Here is a 23071-nt window from a genome sequence, read left to right on the forward strand (position 1 = left end):
TGGGCTATATTTACATGACTCGTCGATAATTGCAGTTTAATCACTGGTGCTCGCCTGCCTTACAGAAGGCACAACACTATTAGCATAGCACATGTAATATGCCTACAAAGTTCCTGCGACATGATAGACAAAACTTAGAACCGGTTGCAACAATGATGAATGTTTTCATGGACGCGGGGATGCCTTGAGCCCTCTAATAACAGGTGTAAGAGCGGTGACCAGCAAAAGGATAAAGCGAGTGCAAGCACGGAATGCACCAGATGGGGGAGTTTCGTTACACCGGCAAGTGAGCAAGTCAGCAATTTAAAGTACTGATACAAAAAGCTCAATGCGAGAAAGTTGAGGCTGAAGGCTTGCCCTTAAGGCGCAGCAACAATTACGCAGGCCTGATAGGTCAATTTCAGGTCAGAGGAGTATCTGTACTCATAATTTTAGGTAAGACGGTATCTGTCAACTTGATAGTGCATTTTCGCGATTTTCCTACTCTCTGGCGTTCTCTATTATTGGTTATTCGTAATAAAGTGCAATGGAAGTGCACGGTACGCTGCATGCTGTAGCCATGCCCGAGACAGCCAGCTCCTGTAACAGTGTACCTTTCATCGCCTTAGCCGAGAGAAAAAGCAGCCTATACTTCACTCCCGAGAACAAGCTTGTATAGAATCATTCTTTGAGATAGGAGTCCTGAAACGTGTTCCTATCAAAAAGGCATCCCTTTCCACTATCACAACTAGGAGTCTTCTTTCACCTATTTTAGGTGATCAACAGCACCAGGATCTCAAAGCTGACACTGCTATTTCTGAACGACAACGTCTTCTTTGCAATACGCAAGAGGTACTTTTCGTCAGTTTCAGTCCATACTGATGTAGGCTGTTTTTGCGCAGACTCTGTGTGTACGACAGATTCGCACACAAATTATGGAGCACCAAATTGGCTCTATAGCATAGTCATTAGCACTACAGCTCCCAAACAGCTAATTTCCTGAGCAGTCTTTCTTGAATCCAAGTAGCGGTTGTGGGCAAACTGTCCTTTAACGTACGGAACTGTCAATCTCAGGCTAAGGGACTCGCCCAACAGAATGATTGCGGTGATGGTCGTGGTGTAATGAATGCAGCGAAAGAGGACGCAGCAAACAAACTTTCTAGCTTTTAATTGTTCTCGCAGTAAGCAGACCTGTTTGAAGATAAGCACTGGTTTATTTTTTTACTTTCAGGCGCAATAGTTCACCGCCTAAGTCCACCGGCAACGGCAAGCTCGGTGTGCTGCCCCCATTTTTGAACAATGTACTGCGCATGTAACGCAAGCACTTTGCAAGCTGCTCACGCATGAACAATTGCCTACGTAAGGTGCATTGTCTATTGCAACTATACCAATCTAAAAGAAGCGCGGCATTACAACATTGGGAACGACTTATTTTTTGAACAATGGTTATACGCAATGGAGTCAGGACTGCGTTACTGCTCCCCCCTTACTTCAGCACTTTCGATATCATCGAAGCAAATGCTTAGAAATGAAGCTACTATCTAGCATCCTAGTCTTCCTGTCTGTCGCACAAGCTCACGGTAAGGTGTAAGTAGCACGTTAAGTCGCTGGCGGGGTAAAATCCTCGATGGTAGCTCTCTCGATATTTTCAGACTATCTTGCCTGATGGTTTGTTGAAGAACAAGCGTTCATCATATAAACAGCCTTAATGTGAGAAAACAGAATTTTCTAGATCGCTATAACAAGCCTCCTTCGTACACTACATATAGAGAATGCTGTGGAATACAGACACCGCTGTAGATTCATACACGCACACACGACAATCAAAATTGTCTTTAGAAAACATGCATACTGTTGTGATAACTGGAATATTTGAGGAGTTTCATTGTCTAGGCACATCTCACCATATAGGTATAGGCTACAGAATACGTCATGATCAGGACGTCAGAAATTACCTAGTCAGTCTAGTAATTTAACGCGGGGTAAACGTTAGTACGTCAGCGTTGCTGCATACCATCACATTGTAATGAACCCATCACGGACAACAGTAGAGACTGCAATAGGTATGCACTATTGGTAAACAAAATTTCAGCTCATTGGTAGTGATTTCAGTAAGATACAAGCACATATCTTAAGCCCCGATTTCTGCAAACATTTGTTTATTTGTATGACAGGGTTTGGTAGGATGACCGCTGTGTGCGAATGGCGAAAGGGCTATTCAGCGCAATGATTAATTCGGGGCTACTAACTGTGTCATGTTTATTGCATCCTTGCGCACGAGCGATTTATATTTGCCGCAAAAGTTTCTGCAATCATAAAATATGTTTTTGTTCGCTGTTTACTTAGACTAAATTTCCATAAGGTAATTGCTAAATTTTGATCAGGTGCATTTATTCGCGTTGAAAAAGGAAGCACGATGCCTTAGCGTACAGGATTACCAATTATTTTTTCCGTTCCTTACTCATAAATGAGAATACTGTCTGCACGCATAACACATGTACTGCGATATGTCAAGAAATTGAACCGCAATGTAATAAAGCCGTAAGTGAAAACTATCTAGATGTAAGTAGCTATTCAAATTGATAACCTACACACAATAAAACGCCGATTTTTTTTTAGTTGGTTATTGTTGCAAAGAAGGAAAAGTGATTTCAGGAACGCTGAATATCCCCATTTTACTAAATAGAAAACATCATTACTCTGAAAAAGTGAAAGCTTCTACGTCCTTATTTTTTGTTCAATAACAGGAGGAAAAAAAAGGAAGAAAAAAAAAACATACCTACACTTTCTTGTTTATCGTAACAATATCTACCTAATTATTGATTCTCTATTATCATTACCGACATGGGGAATCTGTCAGATATACAGAATAAAGTCAACAGCTTAAACAAAATTTGATACATGAGAGGTGCAATACCGACGATACTGCAATTTGTCACATGCAATTTCTTTTCTCGAAGGCGTAAAAGGAAGTATAAATGGCACGGCAATGAACAAGCCCAAGATTAGTTTAGGTCTCATTGTGTTATTTGCCGCGTAACACGGCTCACAAAACACGTAGTGGGGCTAGTCGGTGATGCACTATTTTTCTTACGAAAATAATCCAGTGCTACTTTTCCGTCAAGTCTTTCTGCGTTCTCTTCTTAGTAGTGCTGGATTGCTTTCGCACGAAAGAAAAAAAAACACGGCTCACAAACGTTATTTATAGCACATCTATTGAAAGATAGCCGCCATGGCAAGGTGTAGGGCCGTTTAGCTCTATTCCGATGTGCGGAATGCCATAGAGCACGTGCCACCACAACAGGTGACAAGGTGATCGTTGTCTGCTGCAGCAAGCTTTGGCGAAAAAGTTGGCGGTGTAGTGACTCTTTAGATATATTTGGCCACCTTACTCCTATTGGCAATCTATGTGATTCTTAGTGGGTAATTTATGATAATATATTTTAATAATCATTACTGTGAAAGGCCACACATACCCATTGACCAAGGTCGACATCAAATTATTTCATAAAGAGCATCCCACAGCAAGTGCCGATACAATGTGACACACCTTGGCATCAGAGAGGTTCGTTTAAGAGTGGCATAAAACCTGCCACCCAAGTTGGAGTGAAGGAGAGTCGTTGAAGAGTATCGGACCCGAGTTGGTTCTCTCAGCTCAGTAGCCCGACGCTCTGCCGATTTGAATACTGGCTATCCTGGAATTCAAGAAGGCGGGAAAAACAGTCAGGCGCGCACATACTAAATACACAGAAACAAAGAATATCTGGGTAAAGCTCGCAAACATGCTAATGGAATTAAAATGTAAGACAAGAATAAGGTGGATCACTCATGTTGTGTCGATCTCATGTGATATTTGAAAATCCCTACACGAAGTCGTCGTGTGACATCTGCCAAACAAGAAGCAGGAGGTTACTGAGCGGTATGGAGGACAACGATAAAAGCTTATGACCACGTCTCCTGCTTGATGTAATGCGTACACCTCACTTCCGAGGCTCATTTGAACATTAAAACAAAGAAAATTAATAAACAAAACGTAGAAGTTCATATAACGTACAAAAATTTCAAACTATAAAGGACAGAGAACTAAACCAGTTAGAAAATGTTGAGAAAAAAATGTGAAGAATATATTTTCTTTATTTCGTTTGTTGGATACGCCCCTTCGGAACAAGTTGAATACGCTACAGCTATAACCCAAGGAAAATCGGCATACTTAGGCGCTCCACTGTGATATGGTCCTAATCACACTACAAGTTAAACAGCCACCTGCAGCTGCCAACAGTTGGAAAAACTGCGAGATACGTCGGGGGCAATAGGTTTCCAATGGAAATTATATCAGTGGTTGCCATGTTTAGGTACCATTACAAATCACGTAGTCTTAATCACGTGTTTACCAGATAATTGATCGTATATTCTCCTTGTTCGTAATTACTGAACCTTTAGAAATGTTTCTGAAAGAGCTTTGCTATCTTTTGCAGTAACATTTCATGGCTGTTTGGGGAATCTGACTCTCTGGCAAACTGAAAGTTCTTGGAGGCTAATACAAACATTTACAATTGTTTCTCATCAGTGTTCAGTCAAGGCATGCTAGTCGGGTCACGATGATGCCTCACGTGATTATGCTGCAGTCGGAATATCAGCGCTGAAGTCCTGTACACATCAGCATTCATTTTAGCATCACTTGCTTTTGTATTCATCGTTCTGAAATTTATTAGGTCGCTATGACAAATCATCTGGACCTATATATTCCAACGGCTCTGTAACTGCTCGTGCCTCATATTGGGTCACTATGTTCTAATGAAAATTCTCAGCCACGTAGAACAATAAGCGTGCGATGTTTCAAAAATTTATTCAAAGATCTTACACGTTTGTTAAAGAAATGATACTTTCAAATGCTCGTTTACACGTTTGTTAAAGGAATGATACTTTCTAATGCTCAATAAAGGTATAATTTCACCATGTAACGCACTAAAATACGTCACCGACGAGGTTTAGCAGATGAGCAGGCTGAAGGTGAATATCAAATAATAAGAGTTGAAAGAGAAATTACTCTGTAAGAAAGAATATTCATTTGATTGTACGTTTGTAGGAGAACAACCTATTCCCCATTCCCTCAATAGTGAATAATTATAGGAGCAGAGTGAATCATTCTACTGACTATGTTCGTACCGATACAAATTTATTACTGCGAAATAGACTTATTCGTTTCCGAAAGGATCTGAAGCTCTTCCCGGATTTCAAATAACTTTCTATGAATTTTTAGTGTCGTCTGCCAAATTGCCACTGCCAAATTTGTGTGAAAAGCTCGTGTGTACTGCAGTTGTGGCACGCCCTTTTACGCATTAGAGCGTCAGTAGCTCCTTACGTGTACTTCTGTAACCTAGCATATGTTCCCTGCAGGGACTTCATTACTTCATAAACTGGGTGCACGTCCTGCCAGAGCCACCGCCTGTGACGTTGCTCATACCATTCGTTGTTATGGACCAAACGTAGCAATGGCGTGGTAGTATGTGCTACGCAAACTAGTCGACACCTATGAACTAGCCAAGCAAACCTTTATGTTACCATATTACGTTTAGGATAAAGCCAGTATAGGTAAATTATCGACAGGTAAAATGGCTATTGTGTCTTTGAAATTACCGCGTTGCTAATGTCTTGAAACTACATGAAACTTTTTCACAAAAATGTTCTTGGGCTCTACCGCTGACAAACAAATTACTTGTGTCTACTCAATTCATGACTAAGAATGACTGATTGATAATACTATTTTTCTAGGAAAGAAGACGCACTTGCCTGCTGAATACTGAACTTTAAACATTCGCAGCACTTATATTGACACTTGGTAATGAGATAAAAATAATCTTTAAATCCCACTCAGACCAATAAAACGGTGTACCGTTTCAGCTTCGCCTACGAAAATGCGCAACAAATGTATGAAAGAACCTTATATTGGCAGCTGTCATCCATTGTATGGTTTATGGCACTATGACCCTAACAGATATTCCTGTAGAGAGCTGACACCAGGCACATGCGCCTCTGGGCGAAACTTGTTCCCCACCCTCAGTGTATGCAAGAAAACTTGTATCCGTGAGTACATCCTTTCTTTGCCATTCAAGTTTCATCAAAATGTTTTGTTAGTAGACATTAAATTTCAATTCGATATCGTGACTAATTCTGAAATACTTCAATGTTATAGCAAATCAGTTGTCCTGATGGTGGCGGACGGTTCATGAAAAAAAATTCTGCTATACTCTATCACAAAGCTACCAAGGCTACAATCCGTTCCCCAGAGCGGTGGATGTCAGTTTTTACTTTCATGAGCCTTCTTTTACTTTTGGTGTTCTGCAAATATGGCAAAGAATTTCTGGGGAACTGATTTTCCATATTTGGTAAATGACATTTGGCAAATTGTGTATTTGGCAAATATGACAAATCAGTTCTGCAGATCTGATTTGCCATATTCAGCGTCTTTGGCCTTCAACTTGTCGAATGAATTCGCCACCGCTCTGAGATCCGCTGGTCTCCTGGTTAGCCCAGATGATAGAGTGACTGTGCCGGAATGGTGTTGGTCCCGTGTTTGATCCCTGCACCAAGGCAAGGTTTTCGCCAAGTTCGAAAGTTTATTCTTGAAAAGACCGTATTGGTTTCTTTCTAGCTCCGTGCTATTATCTAAATGAGAGAACGTTGATTTTCATACGTAAACCCTACAAAAACCAAACCATTTTGTACGTAATAAATACATGCACTAATACAGTTCGGAGATTTCTTATATCTTTCACTATGAATGCATTTAGCGAAAATAACTGTCTAGTATTTTAAAAAATTTCTCGTCTTGAATGTATATTGGTAATGTTTCAGCGTTAACACTGGCGAACGCAAAAATATGCCTCAAGCTACCCATTGAGGGCCCGTGTGAACCGCTGTATGTCTCTTGGTACTATGATCATGCAAGCCACTATTGCAAAATGTTCAACCGCACCATCTGCGGTGGCGGTGGGAACGATTTTGTGACGGAAGAGAAGTGCCAAGCTATATGCCTGCGTAAGTATAAGTTGAATGGCAAATAGCGCAGGAAGCAATTAGCAATCTTTTTTGGTGCCAAATACACTTACTTTAGTGAGCTGAAAGTGTTATGACAAGCCTGCGAAGATATTATTGTGTCCATGTATATTATACAATCCTCAGGTATGCTGGCGCACACATTTTCGGGCAGTTGTTTCGTGTATGTGATGCATGTGAGTTTTCACTTTCAATTTAATGCTAAAATTAGCTAGGGATATTAAATCGAGATTTAGAACACTGCAAAGTACGGGCATCCTATCGAGTGCAAACGAACAGATTACTTCGAGCATATAAGTACGTTCCGTGTTCTCCGCTCCTATTTTTCCTAACTTTAACTTTTCAGTCATCTTTTCAGTTGGCCCTTCGTCAGTATAGGAATGATAATGTTATAACATTGGGCTACAAGGTAGTGTGTCACACATCCGTTCATGATAATTTTGTTTTATGTGCGTTACATTTAAGTAAGACACGCGACTTGGGGATCAAATATTATTTCACAAGACTTCGCTTTTTCGAAAAATTGAATTCCTATTCCGGCGTTGAAAAAAAAAGGCGCGATATCATAGCACGAACTTGTCACGAAAATGAAAATACAACGAAATGATTAACTAAGATGGAAGATGTGCTGCCTTTATGTTTCTTTTTTACACATCCGATGTGGAAAATTCACCTTCAAGAAATGGCACCACTCCGACCTTTTCAATTAAAAAAAAAAAAGAAAACTCTCTGACGATACCTAGTGAAACCACCACAGCACTAGTCGTCGCGCCATTACAACGAAGCTTGTGAACCAGGCGTAAGCACCCTTTTCATTCGGCGCTGCCACAGTGCTGGGCCTTGAGTAAATTTTGGATCGCCTCACAACCTCCAATCAAGAACTAAATTGAAATTCTACTTGCGCGCTTTGCTCCATATGGACCCTGTCGATATAGAGAATATATGGTTTGTGGAAATCGGAGATGAGGCAATGAATGCAACATTCCTTCACAGAAGAACAATTCGGCAGTTCTAATTTTCATTTCTGTGTCTCTCCATCCAATGCAGCACGCGCGAGTGTACCCGTTCAGAGCAACAGAAGATTCACTGTGCTTAAACTGCCAACTTAGGAAGTCGTATAACTTTGTGGTGATATCCCCAAATGATGGTCATGTCGTAAACACTTTGAGAACAACAGAAAACTGAAATTTGAACGTAACCCTTGTAGATTAGTTTCGCTAATTCAGGAATTATCTTGCTATATACACTCCTACCCTAGTACAATGCAGCTGGCAGTGTTCTAAATCAATGGTTTGTCGAAAATTCAGTATAGCATGATGTAGCATCTACCGCTTGAGCGCATTACTTCCGGTGGCTTCTGTGACAGACGTGCTTTAACGACGAAAGCTGTGCAACTAACTTCTAAGCCATGTTTGAGGTCTCGCATCACTTTCAGTGTTGACGACGTGCAACGCTTCAGTAATGAGGGGTAATCTGTTGAGAAGCCTTACCATCTCTAGTAAAACTGTACCACTTGCCGTGTACCATTTTCACAGGCCGACACAGCAGACGCTCGTTTGAAAAAAATACTAGAATTTGCAGTTACTATGATGGAAGGGCACGATAAGTGTATGCTGCCTAACTAAGACAATGATCCGACACCTTATGTCCACACGCTGTATTACAAGTACCGCTGTTGAAACAGAGTTCCCCAACCGTCTTGCAAAGCATAATTTGGCGCCTACAAGAAACAAGTTGCCGCTCCAGCAAGAGACCTGAACACTACGGGTAAGATGTTACGTGTTGCAACGTGTGTCTCACAATGCGAGGGGTGGGCAACACGCCTATTCCGGCTTTAATACCGCAATGCGCAGTTTTGCTGCATCTCAAGAGCCCATGTAGCATATGAGTGTCGTGAACAAATTGCTCGCATTCGAGGTAACATCCGATATTCCTCGTCTCTTTGTCGGTACGTTCCTGCGGAAAAACAACCGTCTCAGCCAGTTGTTTCCGAGGCAAGAAGAATATTCCACGTGGCTGAGTTATAAAAAACCCTCAAACACTACCCAAACTAACCTCTTCAGTCACACATTGTGAGTCTGGTCTGTTTCAAAGAATTTTTTTTAGAGTCATAGTAGGTAGCACCGAGGCCTTGTAAGGCAAATAACATTTATTCACTTGAACATCTCCTCTAGTTGGAAAATTGCAGGGGCTAGTGATGCTATTTTGGGCATCAGGATGTCCTGTCAGGTTGCCTAGCCACGTTCCCTAACTAAAAAACAAAATCACCGCCCAAACACTTCCTACCCCTGGTTAACCAGCGAAGCTTAAACGTGCTGCCCCGCTGCTTATCAATGGGTCGATTCCGATGGTTCATCATACGATGGCTTGGTATGCTGCCGGATCCTCGGTACGCAATTGCTCGTGGCATTGCTGATCGAAAGCTGCCTGCTCCTAAGGAGTACGTATGACGTGTGGCCTGCCCATTTCAGAGCCGAAGAGGAACTTCTGCGCGCACTAGGCTGTGATGGAGAGCAAGGACGTTACTATTGGCGCAGCTAATCCAACACCACTTAGATAGCAAAAGGCCTTTCACTCCGAACCATGACGTAATGACACCTGGCCTGAATGCCATCAACTCTAATTTGGATGCACCCAAGTAGCCAGAAGTGATTTTGACGTCACCGCTTTCATCATGCCAGCCTTGTCAATGGAAATATTGGGCCAGGTAGCACGACGTCGTGGATCGGAGTAAACAGGTTTTGTGCTATCTAGGTGGTGCTGGCTGAGCGCATGCCTCTCTTTCCCTCTTCATTTTTCGCACATGTGCACGGGGTTCTGCCTGAGGAGTTTTCGGCGTAAAGGCGACCGACAGACGCACAGCCACATGCACGGACGCATCGGCTAGCCATAAGCAGCTTCGCTGCAAAATGGTTCACCTGATTTTGCATAGATACTTCGTGAGCTCACAGCGCACAATAAATGCAGTCGAGGTACCACATATCTGTGGCAATGTACGAGTTGACCCTGTTGATATTCAGTTTGTTCAGAAGGCACAAAGCACTGCGAAACAAATTGTACACCCTAAGAGCTTTGCGTCAAACACTGAGAACATGACAATAAGTTTCTCATTGTAGTTGATCAAATGTGTCTGACCTCCTCAAACAATTACTAATCTCTGACTGAATCCTTCCGACTGGTTGGATTCATACCATTTTACGCGCAAGTGAACATGACTGTGAAATCTGTGAAATGGGCCATAATATGTAATATAAAAGGGAAGCGAGTGCTGGAGGAAGGAGGCGCCTAGAGGTGGAGGGAATCGCACGCCGGCTAAGGTAAGGAAGAGCGCGCTGAGCGCGAGGCAAAGTAACGCCATCTAGAGGAGAGTCTTAATGGCCTTGAGGGAAGTGGGAAAGGAGGAAGAAGTCAAAGCGTGGAGGAAGCGTAGGCACATTGGGTTGGCCTTCTCTGCCAGTAACTACGGGTTCTGTGTGCGCTATGGAGGTACCGGGTTTGTATCGTCATCGAGAGGCCGAGCGTAGAGAGAGAAGCACGGAGCCGCGACGCAAGCGGCGGCAGGCGGAGCGCGACTTGACCGAGGCCGGTGTCATCAACTATCGAGCATGAACTGAACAAGTCTATTAAAATGCGGGTGCTTGGCGTGCCCACGAGTCTACAGAAAAAGAGAAAGAGGAAAAAGAACAGTGTGAACAGAGCAGTGCCAAATTGCTTTAAATAATAAGGACTGTGCATTACCTTAGAGTGCCTTACCATCTTTCTCAATGGTACGTTATAGAAATCGCGCAATGGAAATAAAAGCTGCAAAATAAAAGATAATCCTTTAAAGAACTGTCATAGTTACACACAACGAACGCCTTTTTAAAACATTTTGTGCGCAATGCACTGAAATGGAAAAGCACCCATACGCTTTCGCGTAACCCGTGTTCACGAAGTGAAACGTCACTGACTTTTTTGATGGTCGTTTGAGGCGTCGTGCAGTAAGAAGAAATGTTTGATCTCTAACTACATGGTAAGCACCTTGCATGCGAACCAGCCTTCACTGCTTGAGAACAATAAAATGGCGCCGAACTTTCCTTCGAACTTATGGGAAGCCGACTCGGTGGTTTTTAAAGTACTCCAAAAAGATAGTAGTGGATAATTCATTCTCCGTATATTGAGTTCAGTTTGAGAGAACACAGTATGTACCTCGTTGCGCTGCCATGGCAACCAAATAACAAAAATCATTTGGCGCATAGGAACAGCGAAGCCCTTCTACTGTTGCGTTAGTCTGGTTCGAGTGCTTCCGAAAGGAGAAGGCGATTTCTAGATGTACGATGTCATTTTGCTTTTGTACTTTATACACAATCGTGCTGCAAGTTGTACTCAAAGAATCTACCAGAAAATGCGTCTATTATATACCCTACAAATAAATTTTCAAGGTGAACAAAATTGCAACAGAACAACGTCTGGTTTGATGCCTTATCATCTATAAACACATATTTCTTAGAATAACATCTCAATAAAAGTATGCACCTGAACCCAGAGTTGTTCCATCTTTTGCTTCAATTCGGAACGCACCTGCGGAACCAACTGCGAGCATAGAGAAAGCATTTTTGCAAAGTGACGTTCTACCAAAGAGCAACAATACCTACCGTTACACATGGTAGAAGCCATTGTCAACGAGACCTTCTCATGATGAATTGGTAGAATGGGAAATAGAATGAGTTCCGCTCCGGGCAACGCAAGGCCTCTCTCTGTTAGCTACCACAGTACAGTGTCACCTAGCACAGTAAACGACCTCGTAGTCGATATCGCGGGATTTCTGCGCCATCATTTCTGTGTGGAGAATCTAACCAGAAGAGCCTGGACAAAATGCTCCGCAATGAACATTTTCATTACCTCAAGAAATAAAAAAAATGGGATGTAGGTGAGAACAACTGCGCGCGAATTTCGCAGTTCTCGAGAATTGCTTCGACACTAGAAAGTACTAAGTGCTGAGCGATACCGAGAGCCTAATTATGCCATAAGGCAACGGAAAATATTTGGTATGAGGGTTGGCGACCATTGTTTACACCTGCATGAGTCGTCTCTCAATAATACTGACAGCAAGAAACTGAGACAAAGCACATTGTGCTAAAGGCGACTCCAAATCGTTCAAATCCGAAGGTCTCTTGTGTATGACAAGTTAACATCATCAAAATATTTCTCCGAAGGCTGTGTTGAGTGAACATACAATAGAATTCCCTGTTTTTTGCGCTATACATCCAAGAGTTGGATGTATAGCTCAGAATTTTGGCTAACATACTTACTTCATCGTGTCTTCGATATATTTGGACAAGCGAAAAGTGATCGTAGAAAGAGCATGCACTAAATATCTGGTTTTCGCATCTTGCATGTTGAAAAGTGAGATTTCTGTTAAAGGTTGATGCTGTGGCACCTGAAGAGCCAACCATAATAACATAATGAAACATGAGTGCGTCTCGTACACAAACCTTGGCATGTTTGTTCATCAGGAGCGCCAGAATCATCTTGAAGGAGACACAAAAATGACTCGCAGCTAGCACAGCGTATTAGGCCTTTCGACCTGACTCAGGTTCCACACAAGCAGGATGCTGAAAATGACGACGCGATATCCTAGTGTTAGGGCCCCCCTAGAGCAAAAATTAAATACTAGTGAAGTGGTCAACCATTCGACAAGACGTAATACTTCTGTGTTCTCCTTTTACAACAATCGGTGCCTACGAGAGTGGTGAGTATAAGTTAGTTAGGGTGAACATTACATAGCTTCTACCAAACTGCGTAATTTAGTTTACGGTGTTTAAAACATTTCCAGGGCTATTTAAACCAAAGTTAACTATACGTGTGCGACATAAATTTTTGTAACGAAATTACATAACTTTGTTTGCTCGTGCGCTGCGAATGGCTGTCTTGAGCCCCAACTCGGAATGTGTGCAGGAAGTTTTATGTGATCTTCAATAGAGCGCCTCGGTAATGCCAAAAATGTTTCGGACAAATATGCAGGTGCTAATTGAAACGTTTGTTACCATGGTGGTCGCTAGTGCAGCTGCGATGCGAATAGGCTTCATGTATTTAGGGAAGTTCGATGCACTTTAGATAGTTTTAAAAGCAGTTGCCATGGTGAACGCAAGTTGCTATTTTGTCTACCCTTTTGAAATCAGCCAGCTGACGCGCGCTGTTCGCCCCAAAGTTAATCGAAAGTATCAATAACAAGTTGCGTTGCTACACCCTCGAGACTCCAGAGAAGACAAATTTCACGACAGGGTTATTTTTGGCAAAAACATTTTGCTCATGCAGGCATTTTCTTCAGATAACGATAAACAATTAAGTAGTTTGAGTTGAAACTAATATCCATCGCGCTTGCCTGGAGCTATCAGGGCGCAGTATATACATATATATATATATATATATATATATATATATATATATATATATATATATATATATATATATATATATATATAGGTGGATTAACATAGATATTAAGAGATATAAGATAAGGTGGAAGCGTAGTGTGCATGAACCAAGGCCCAACGAAGTAGTGTACGCGAAATTAGCTCTCTCTCAATTGGATATGCAAGAAAGAACATTCCTTTTTAGAAGCATTACACAATCAAAACTTTAGTGCCTGCGCTTAACTGTCGTAGCCGATTGATCAAGACGGAAGCTTGGGCTACAGTTGGGTCCACATCAGCAGCGCTAAAACTGAGCAATAGATATGGACAGTAACGTGTCCTACCTCTTCCGTCCTCTCCACATCACTGTCCACGAATCGTAGTTCCTAGATATTGATAATATTCATTGAATATTTGTCTTTTCTACTGCACACATCTGTTTAGTCTTCGCGTCCTAGAGGTTAATATTGTCTGGCAAATTACAGCAACATGACACTCCTAGTTTCCTTCCTAGCGAATCAAATTTTCTATTTGTTGCGACACAACGCGCACACAGGGAACCCCCGTTCGGTAGGGGCGCACTAACTCATTACTGGCATCTTTATACTGCCATGTACTTTCTTCGGGAAGTTCTCCGAGGTGATCTGCCACCCTGCCGATGCTGTAGCGGCTACTCTACCAAAGCTCATGTCCTTTGACCCTGTCCCTACACGCCGCTCATCGCACTATACCGAGCTAAGCTCCATCTCTAATCCCACAGCTTAAGTGGGTGAACTGCAAAAATTAGAATGCACGACGGATTTCATTATCACCATGCTGGAAAACGCGGTGAGTGAAACTGCAGACTAATGATCTGACGGTGTTACCTTCCTGGAGAAATATTACGCTTAGTTCTCTCGGGTTTGCACACGACTGGTGATCTACCTCTCTCTCTGCTTCTTTCACTCTTTTCACCCCGTTAGCTGTTACCCCAGTGCGGGGTAGCAAACAGGACCTTCGTTCGGTTAGCCATGCAGCCTTTCCTTGTCGTTCGCTCTTTTTTCCTTGGCTGAAGAGGAGTTATGTTCAGTTAAGGTCGATAATAGCGAGGCAAAACAACTACAACTATTTAAACTCCGTTCAATTATTTCCAGTAAATCATGAGTGTGGAAAAAGCGTGAGTGCTTTTTTTTCATATTTGCAGACAAGAACAAACCTTTGTGCAGCTTGCGGCCCAGTCCAGGAAAGTGCTTGGGAAGCACACTACAGTGGTATTTTCACGACGCCAGCAACAGCTGTCGTAAATTCGCAGGTGATCTGTGTGGCAAAAATGACAACTCATTTTCATCGAGGCTGAAGTGCATGGAAAGATGCAGCTGTAAGTCCACACTGTTTTGGTCTACCCACCATAAGAAGCTACGCTTTGCTAACATAAAAACTGGCAACTCTCTGGTAACTGTAAATGATTACAAAGCCACAACCTACGCAGTCAGAAAAACCTGTCTTAACTGTTACCACAGTGAGAAGGACTCGCAGAAAGCAGCCTTATTTCCATACGTGAACTTTATAGAAACATTTCAGGAAAGAGGGGAACTGAGATTTTTTCTACAAATCAATTCACTCGTTAAGTTTCTTTCAACGTGACCCGAGGTACGTCTAGCGCTAGAGTTTGAAGCTACTTGGTGTCTTGGTTGCATTCGCGAATTTTCCTCTCCAAGAGAAGGTGCAAGTGGAAGTCGTTGACTGGAATTCAGTCAGTGGAATTCAGCTTTCAGAAAAAGAGCAACCATGCGTTGTTCTTTTTCTAAACTCGGCGTAGATATTTCCACAAACTTGGCGAAAGTCGCAATTCTCCTCAAGCACTGCACCGCAATCATTGGCCCTAGCATGGTGCATGACCCACCGACGCGTCGCTCTAGCCCAAAACGGACTCTCCCTTGATCGTATGTGCCATCGACTTATCAGGCCTTGGACACGCAAGCTCCGAAGCCCGCAGAGGACCACGTGACAATATTACCACGCTCAGAGTTGTGCCATCATGTAGCGGGGGTTGCGTGTCGGTTGTTGTGGCGAGCTACCGGTGGCATCTCGGCAATACGCACAAGCTTCTGAACAAATCTTTCCGACTCCAATAGTTGCACTGAACAAAAAACACGCCACTTATCTCTAAATAACAGACGACCTAACTGTTGAAAGAGATAGAAAATTTATTTATATCACATTATTGTTTCTCTGCTGTTGTGATATGCAAGCGCGTGCAAACAAGAAAGCATACTTGTTTTGGTCTTTCAACTCATTAAAGAAAATTCCTTTTGTATGGCTTCATATATTATGGGTGTAAGTTGAAAAAAAAAACTTGACTGCCTTTGAACTATTCTGTTATTATAGGCATGAACTGCAAAATACTTTAATACATTGTTGGAAAATTGCTGCTCGTAATGAGGACAATCAATTTAACTACAGTTGATGTTGACGCTTACGTACCCTTTAAGTACAGGTAAACGCAAAACGAATTCGAAACAAACAAACAAAAGCTCTCGTAATGACTCCCCAAAATTATGCGCAGTCCCTGTTGGTTATTCAGCGAACATGGTATAAAGCATTCAAGCAACAACCACTGAGCACTCGTCAAGGAGGCCGACCCGAATGTATGCTTACGCTGCCGTGTCCTTTTTATCTTTTATCGCTTCTAACCCCTTTGTTAAAGTTCTGCCGAAAGATCTCACGGTAGCTGTTACAGTGGCAATTTTGTAGTTGTTTTTAGAACTTACGACGTCACGAGAAAATCCAGGGAAGGAATAATGAAATGAGAGACTCCGATACTCACGGCAAAATACGCCCCATCTAATATTCGCGCGGACATCGACAAACACCATAAATGTTTACACCTGCCAATGGGCCATTAAAATTTTGTGTTGTAATATTGGACATTCACAGGCCGAATTCCAATCAAGTAAGAAATAACGACCGTCGCAAAAACATACATACAGGCGCGTACCAAACATACATACAAAATCATACAAACATGGAGTTTAGCTGCTGGCATTACGGGGGGGGGGATGCTATTTCGATTTGGCGAACCACCACCTACTTCCCATCTCACCCGGATGGTGTGGCACGGCGTTGTAAAACACTGTCACCATGCGGCGACTTCGCTCATAGTGAGTCAGCGGGCTGCTCCAATGCCGCAATTTTGTCGGGACTTGGGTCCTCGCTGGCACGTGGCCTCTGTGGGTATGACGGAAACTAGTGCAGCATAACGCCATCTCAAGGTGCACTAATTACCCTTCTTTGGCCATCCGCAACCCTTTCTTCATCACTGACCTGCGAGTACTTCAGTTAGAAGGAACTTCATTTTTTCGATCTCTCGAAGCACGTGACCCTTCTAGCCGACACCTAATAAGATAATTCTCTGTCATGCTCACCGACGACAATTTGACCATTTTGTGTAATCCTATTTATTTTGATAGTGAAAAAAATCCCCGATGATTACGATACTCCATAATGCGACATTTGAGCGCAGCTCAATACCTGTTTTCATTTTGCTATATACTGAGGCAAAAAAGTTGATAGAGACATGTAGCAGAGTCGACGTTCATCGAATATTTGATCTGCCAGTCAAACGCGACATGGCTCGTCGAAGTACCCAGTGCAATCATTGCTGTCGCGTGGCTTCCGGAAAGTGCTACACAATTCGCGTCGCGCGTACAATCAGACTACAAAACAATCGCAAACCATGACAATCGAAACAAGGGCGAACGAAAGTAAACCGAGCAAACCAAACAAGCGCGAGCGAGAGCTGACGCGACATACGACAATGCGAAACGAGCGGACCGGCTCAGACCAGTTAAGGCCGATCCACACGACGGACCAAATTGCTCTTTTGGACCGCGGTCCGCGCATCACGTGATAGGACGTCACCAGTTCGTGCGTACCGCTGTTGGCCAGCGCAAGACCGCGGCCCTCGCGGTCCAACAAATCGCCGAGGCTTTTCCCGCTTCAGTTTTGGCGGCGGACCGCATGCAAACCGCTGCGATATTGGCGTAGCCAACGAGTGTTGTCTGGCAACAGAGTGTCTTAAGCCAAATCCAACCTAGTTTTCGGCTCAGAAAAAGCCAGTCAAGCCAGTCGTTTCATGTCCGCCGTTCCGCCTACACGTGCATCCAGCAGATATATTTTTTAAACACCGTGTCCTCTTGGAGTGACGAGGAGGTTTTTTTATTTTGTATCCCTCGTTGAGCAGTTCCCGGCTTTGTGGGACTGGAGCCGTAATGATAACAATGATAACACTCTGGCCGAGAGTGTAGCTGGTTGGTCTGCTCCGCCGTCTGCTATGGCGGTCCGCCGTGTGGATGTGCTCTGCGCCGGACAGGACCGCGGCGGGCCGTGACGTCGCATCACGTGACCGATCGGCCCGCAGACTTGGTCCGTCGTCTGGATCGGCCTTTACGAGCACGCATCGAGTGGATGGGTGGCTCCGCACGACACCAGCTTCCCGCACGCCTGTCACTGGGCTTCTTCGATTTTCCACTTCTGGCTACCCGCGGGCTTCCAGAGCCAGCCAGAGCGTCTTCGTTTTTGTCGGGTTGCTCCGCCCACCGCGCGACGCACTTCCGCCGGGCGTTCGTTTTGCTCGGGCAGGACGGTTCTGGCTACCCGCGGGCTGCCAGAACTTGCCAGGACGATGTTGGTCTGGCTGCTCTCTGGAAGTTCCCTGGCTATCAGACGACTAAAAGAGGCGATGGGCGCTCGCCGCCATCTTTGCGAAGACTTCACGGATTGCAACGCGGGCGCTTGAGGACTTACATTTACCTCGCTCAGCCAACTGTGTACGGTCATCTTCGGATTTCCTTAATTCTAGCGTTATCTTTTTGGGTGCTAACGCTCCGTTCCGCATTGCGAAACGGTGTGTTACGAGCCGTGGTGAACCGTTTGAAGCTATTGTGTGTGTGTATGTGTGTGTGTCCCCTGATGGCTCCTTCGCGGTGGTGATGAGTGCGCCGCGCTCTCATGCGTGCATGTTATATGCATCGTGTTCCACGCAAGTAGTAGACGCTCATTTACACATTGCGCTACATTTTGAGTTCGTCTTTCTCTGGTGCGTTCCTTTTCACATATCTCGCGTATGTGTATATCTCCTTTTTCTGCAGTCAGCGAAGGCTTAATTTGCACCTAGCCCGTGGTCGCTCCGTCTCCGCGTATGTTTAGGTGGCAGCTCGAAACCGATATGTGTTCGAACTGCAGGCCGTTGATCTAAAAATACACGGAATGCACTCGGTACATTAGACACACGTACATTGGCTTATTGCTCTCATAATCGCGACCAATGTTGTTTTTCGTGTGAAACGTTTTGCTGGTCACAGGCGGCGTGCATTTTCATGCGCCAGCCCCGTCCCCAGCTCCTTAGGGTCAAAATGAGAAGCACCATCGGCCACAAAAAACTTTCTGAAATCGAAGCCCAAGCAGGTCGGCACGAAATTTTATGCATATGAGACGTACCCGATAACTGTATTTTTGTGTCTTGTGATGACACAACGCCAACTTATCAATGTCGCCGGTGGGCGACGTGATCGCTGCGAGCAAGCATCCTCGAGCTATCGCTTTCGAGTATACCATCACTTACGCGCGATTTCGCGTCTTGTCATCCGCCGCGTCGGAGGCCGTCTGTTGCGCTGCGCAAGGTTAGGTTGGCCCAGTGCGCGTCCTGTCTCGAGTCGCGCAAAATCGTGCGAAAGTGATCGTATACCAGAGTGCAACTAAATATTTTCAAGCTGGCAACGCATAAATGGGCCGACTACGCCGAGCGCGCGCCGGCCTCGCCGGGCACTGCCATGCTGGTAGCATGTTTACGTTCGGCCAGCTGTCCCGGCGTTAGATTTTGCAAACTTCGGGCAGGTTCGGGTTGTCTTGGGATCCCAGCCCACGTGACTTCCTCTCAGAACCGGAACTAGCTGGCTGGTGTCTTGGTGCCAGCGGGCTGCCAGAGCTCCAAAAATCGAAGAGGCCCACTGAAGGGGCCACTCCCATTGGTCGCGTCTTTCCTTTACCGCTCCGCATTCCCTCTTTCATCTTTCGCTGTGCTCGTTTACTCAGTTGTGATGCCGTTGCTACCTGCGCCAACGCTCAACATATTTTAGAGCTGCGCTCTAAATATGTTTTGTATGCAAACTCTCATCATGAACGTCTTCTATGGAAGCATCAATTAAGGTGATTCATGCTGCGGCACCGAATGCTTTTTCTTCTGGTTCGCGAGTTCTGAACGGGCGCACAAAATAGCGCGTTAGAACACGGCGCGGAACAGTCGCCTGACCCGGCACCCTTTGGGGCTGGACATGCTACATTTCATGGTGGCCGGCTGGTGCACAAATATCGTGCGCCACGGTAAGTGTTTTCTTACCGAATTATTTTCACGATGGACGTGTTCACATTAAAAGCGCGCGGATTCCAGCGGCAGTATGCTAAGAAGTTTGCATGCGATGTCTGGCCACCAAATTCTTCCTGCAATATGCGCAGATTTGTTGTTTCAAATGTTTTTTTACAATATCTCTGTTGGTAAGCTGGTGGCTCTCTTGAAATTGGAGGTAACTTGTGACGTGCTTAACTGTGATCACATTTTTTTTGTCTGCTCCACAGATATGAAAGCTGCGACGGGTTCCATAACTGTGACAGACACGATGCAGAATCAGCTGCCGAGGCTCAATAAGACTGGCAAATCTGCCCTCGCAAACGTCGCACTTACTGCCTGATCTGGACGCTTGGAGCCCATGTGCTAATCAGAAAGCCTCAGTCTACGAGTGACTACATTAAATGCGTGGCTGCATTACTGAGCTCAATATAAAATGCTTTCGTTTTAAATGCCATCTCAGCAAAGAAAAGATAAAGTTTAGCCTGAAAGTATTCGCTTTGTCTTTATTTGCTTTATGATGCACTCTGCTTCAGTGGAAGACACACCATTGCAAACTGAACAGACAAAAGAAGTTAAGCTTTTGTCATTTAGTTTTGGGTTTTCATTGTGTGGCATCCAGCATGATTGATACCGGGGAGGCTGACCTACTCAAAAGACCAGGAGCGCACAGGAGCAAAAGATCAAAAACAGCACAGGAGGGAGAAAGTTTGCGCAACGCAGTTTTGCGTAATCCAGAGCGTATCAACATGGTTTCTGAGAAGAAAAAGAAACGAAAACGAGCTAACGGCGCCCTCTTGTACTTGCTTGCAGATGTGTCCTTGCCCGAGAGGTTTTGTTAAAGTTTTGGTCAGCGCTGAACCGCTAATAGCTGTGATTACCTAATCGAACTTTTAGACAAGGTTAAGCTCGCTGCTGTAAATTATTTTCGGATGCTACCGCTAATTGAAGGCACTCTGCCACAAAAACTCCTACAGACGGTTTGCTAAATGATCATTTGAATAGATAAAACACTTTTATGAGCAGACCTTTGCATATTTTACCTTTTTAGCTTACTTTAACATAGCAGAATAATGAATTAATCACTTGTAACTTTGAAGCCGTAAAATTTGGAAAGATGATGAGGAAGACGGAAAACGATGTTCTTTTATGGCTAGTCTGTGGAGGGGATGCCAGTAATACCCCTTTCCACTTGTACACAAACACTACTGCAAGCACCTGTCTTCATCTCATCAACAAACTAGCCAGTCCATCAGCGAAAACAGTAATACGTTATTGTCTAAGCAAAGTAACTCAAAATCTCGGTCTCTTTGCAAATGAATTATGCGGAAGACAGCGCGAGACAGAAAAGTCTCTGGAGATCCCATACACCCTGGATTGTAGCCCGTAGGTACAAAGGAAACTCATACAGGTTTCAAAAGGAGAAGCCTTTGCAGCTGAAGAAAAACGAACCTTAGGTGGCTGCTCGAACCTAGTACAAGTGCCTTTCCTGAGCGGTCACATTTTACCTTGGCAGGGTGACCGCACTGCTAACGTGGTCTGGTAGGGCAGAGGGTTCTATCAGAAAATAGTGCTTGTCAGCAATTGTTTTAGAAATCTATTGGAAGTAACGACCGAAAGAGGCAACTAGCGATATTGATATTTCCGAGCAAATTCTCAACGTTTTTTTTTTCTAGCCATTTCCATTCATTTATGCTTTTTTTGAACATTCCTTATCGTAGTTCCAACGTACGCCCCACCACAGAAAGTTAGGGCAACGTCACCGGGTTACACTTGGCCCTCCAATAAGTGCTCGCGTGCCGAGTAACATGACCAAATTATTGGAACCTTTAGTCGTACTGACAAATCGATCACAGGCTTCTGGTTCACATGGACGTGACCAACACGCAGCTGTACTCTCTTTATTTTTTTATCACTGTGACCATTGTGGAAACTCTTTGCTGGGAAAGAGTTTACTCGGCAAGTGTATGCCAGCCTAAAGTACCGGATTGGTAGGTTTCGTTGACGTACGACCCGCTGTTATTAACCTATCAGTTTTTATAAAAATATGTACCCAGTTACGACCGGGAGACGGGGCGACACGGCATAGGTCAGTCACACTGCCGCTTTAGTTTGCAGATACTGCCGGTTTATTAGTTCTTTATTGTTCCCATTGTGCTTGTCGCCGTCGGTATGATTGCTATTCGTTTGTGGCACTCTCCCTTGTTGCATTTTTTTGTCTGACGTTTTGAGCGCGAGGAGCGAACACCTTAGACTGATGTAAAAGAAAGGGGGTTACACGAGGCCGAATTCTCGAATAGCCGGGGGACCACACACAAAACAGTTCTCGCAGAGAATTGCTGACTGTCGTGCCGGTGGACCATACTCAAAGGCACTCGCTGGCGATTGGGATGTAAATGTCTGGGGGGGCGGGGGGGTACCAAGGGATAGAGAACGTGGCCCCGTTGCCCCGACCGAGCGTCTGGACCCAACTCGACGCGCTATGCACCATCGACTCTGTCGATATACGGTCGCCTTACGTGTTCCAGTTCCGCCTAGTATTTCTATTCCTAGTAGAAAGTTGTAAACGAAGAGTGTCTTTAAGCTTCATCTCTGCCTGCTTCCACCCTTCCCAAGCCCCAAGCAACCTTATCGCCGTTGGCCTTAGCAGGTGTACTCTCGCTCGTGTAGACTGTCTCTGGCGGTCTCGGACACCCTCGAAGGGGAGCAAAACAAACCTGGATTTTACTAGTCGTTTAAACATTGCTCCACTGTAGACAACAAAAATGGTTCTAACGAATTATTTACGCTGCGCTTAAACAGAAGATTGATGATATCGGTCCTGCCTTTTACATTTAAGAAGTTATCTTGTCTATGAAAACGCTGTTCGAGCTGATTGTTAGGATTTATTGCTCGGGAGCGAATGGAAACTTCTAAAAAATCACCGAATGTTTGGCCGTTGTTTGACAGCCTTAAGGGCGAAGATGCTTGAGCGAAAAATCACACATTCAAGATGACTGTCTTGGTTACCGTCTCTGAGCACTTAGCTTCGCTTACGTCTTTACATGCGATATCTGCACCACACAATATATTCACTCGAAGCCAATAGGGTGGCACATGTGTCGGGCACGCAAGTGCCTATGAAAAGGTGCTTCTTTTAATGCTTTCAGCTCTTTGTTTCGAGAACCCGCCCCCCTTACCTCTCCCCAAAATTACTAGCACAGTGACTATTCTTAGAGATACTTGTGTTGGATATTTCAGGTTAGACTGCGCACTTTCT

General features: G+C 44.2%; 1 long non-coding RNA gene across 1 annotated transcript; it reads left to right on the top strand.

The window, feature by feature from the left end:
- The first annotated feature begins 1430 nt into the window (after positions 1-1430).
- Positions 1431-20306, top strand: LOC126533754 (uncharacterized). The gene is made up of 5 exons (XR_011895556.1): positions 1431-1559; positions 5881-6063; positions 6835-7017; positions 14614-14787; positions 20043-20306. It is a non-coding gene; the product is annotated as an uncharacterized lncRNA (long non-coding RNA).
- Positions 20307-23071: the final 2765 nt, after the last annotated feature.

The sequence above is a fragment of the Dermacentor andersoni genome, chromosome 7, assembly GCF_023375885.2.
Source record: "Dermacentor andersoni chromosome 7, qqDerAnde1_hic_scaffold, whole genome shotgun sequence".
NCBI lineage: Eukaryota > Metazoa > Arthropoda > Arachnida > Ixodida > Ixodidae > Dermacentor > Dermacentor andersoni.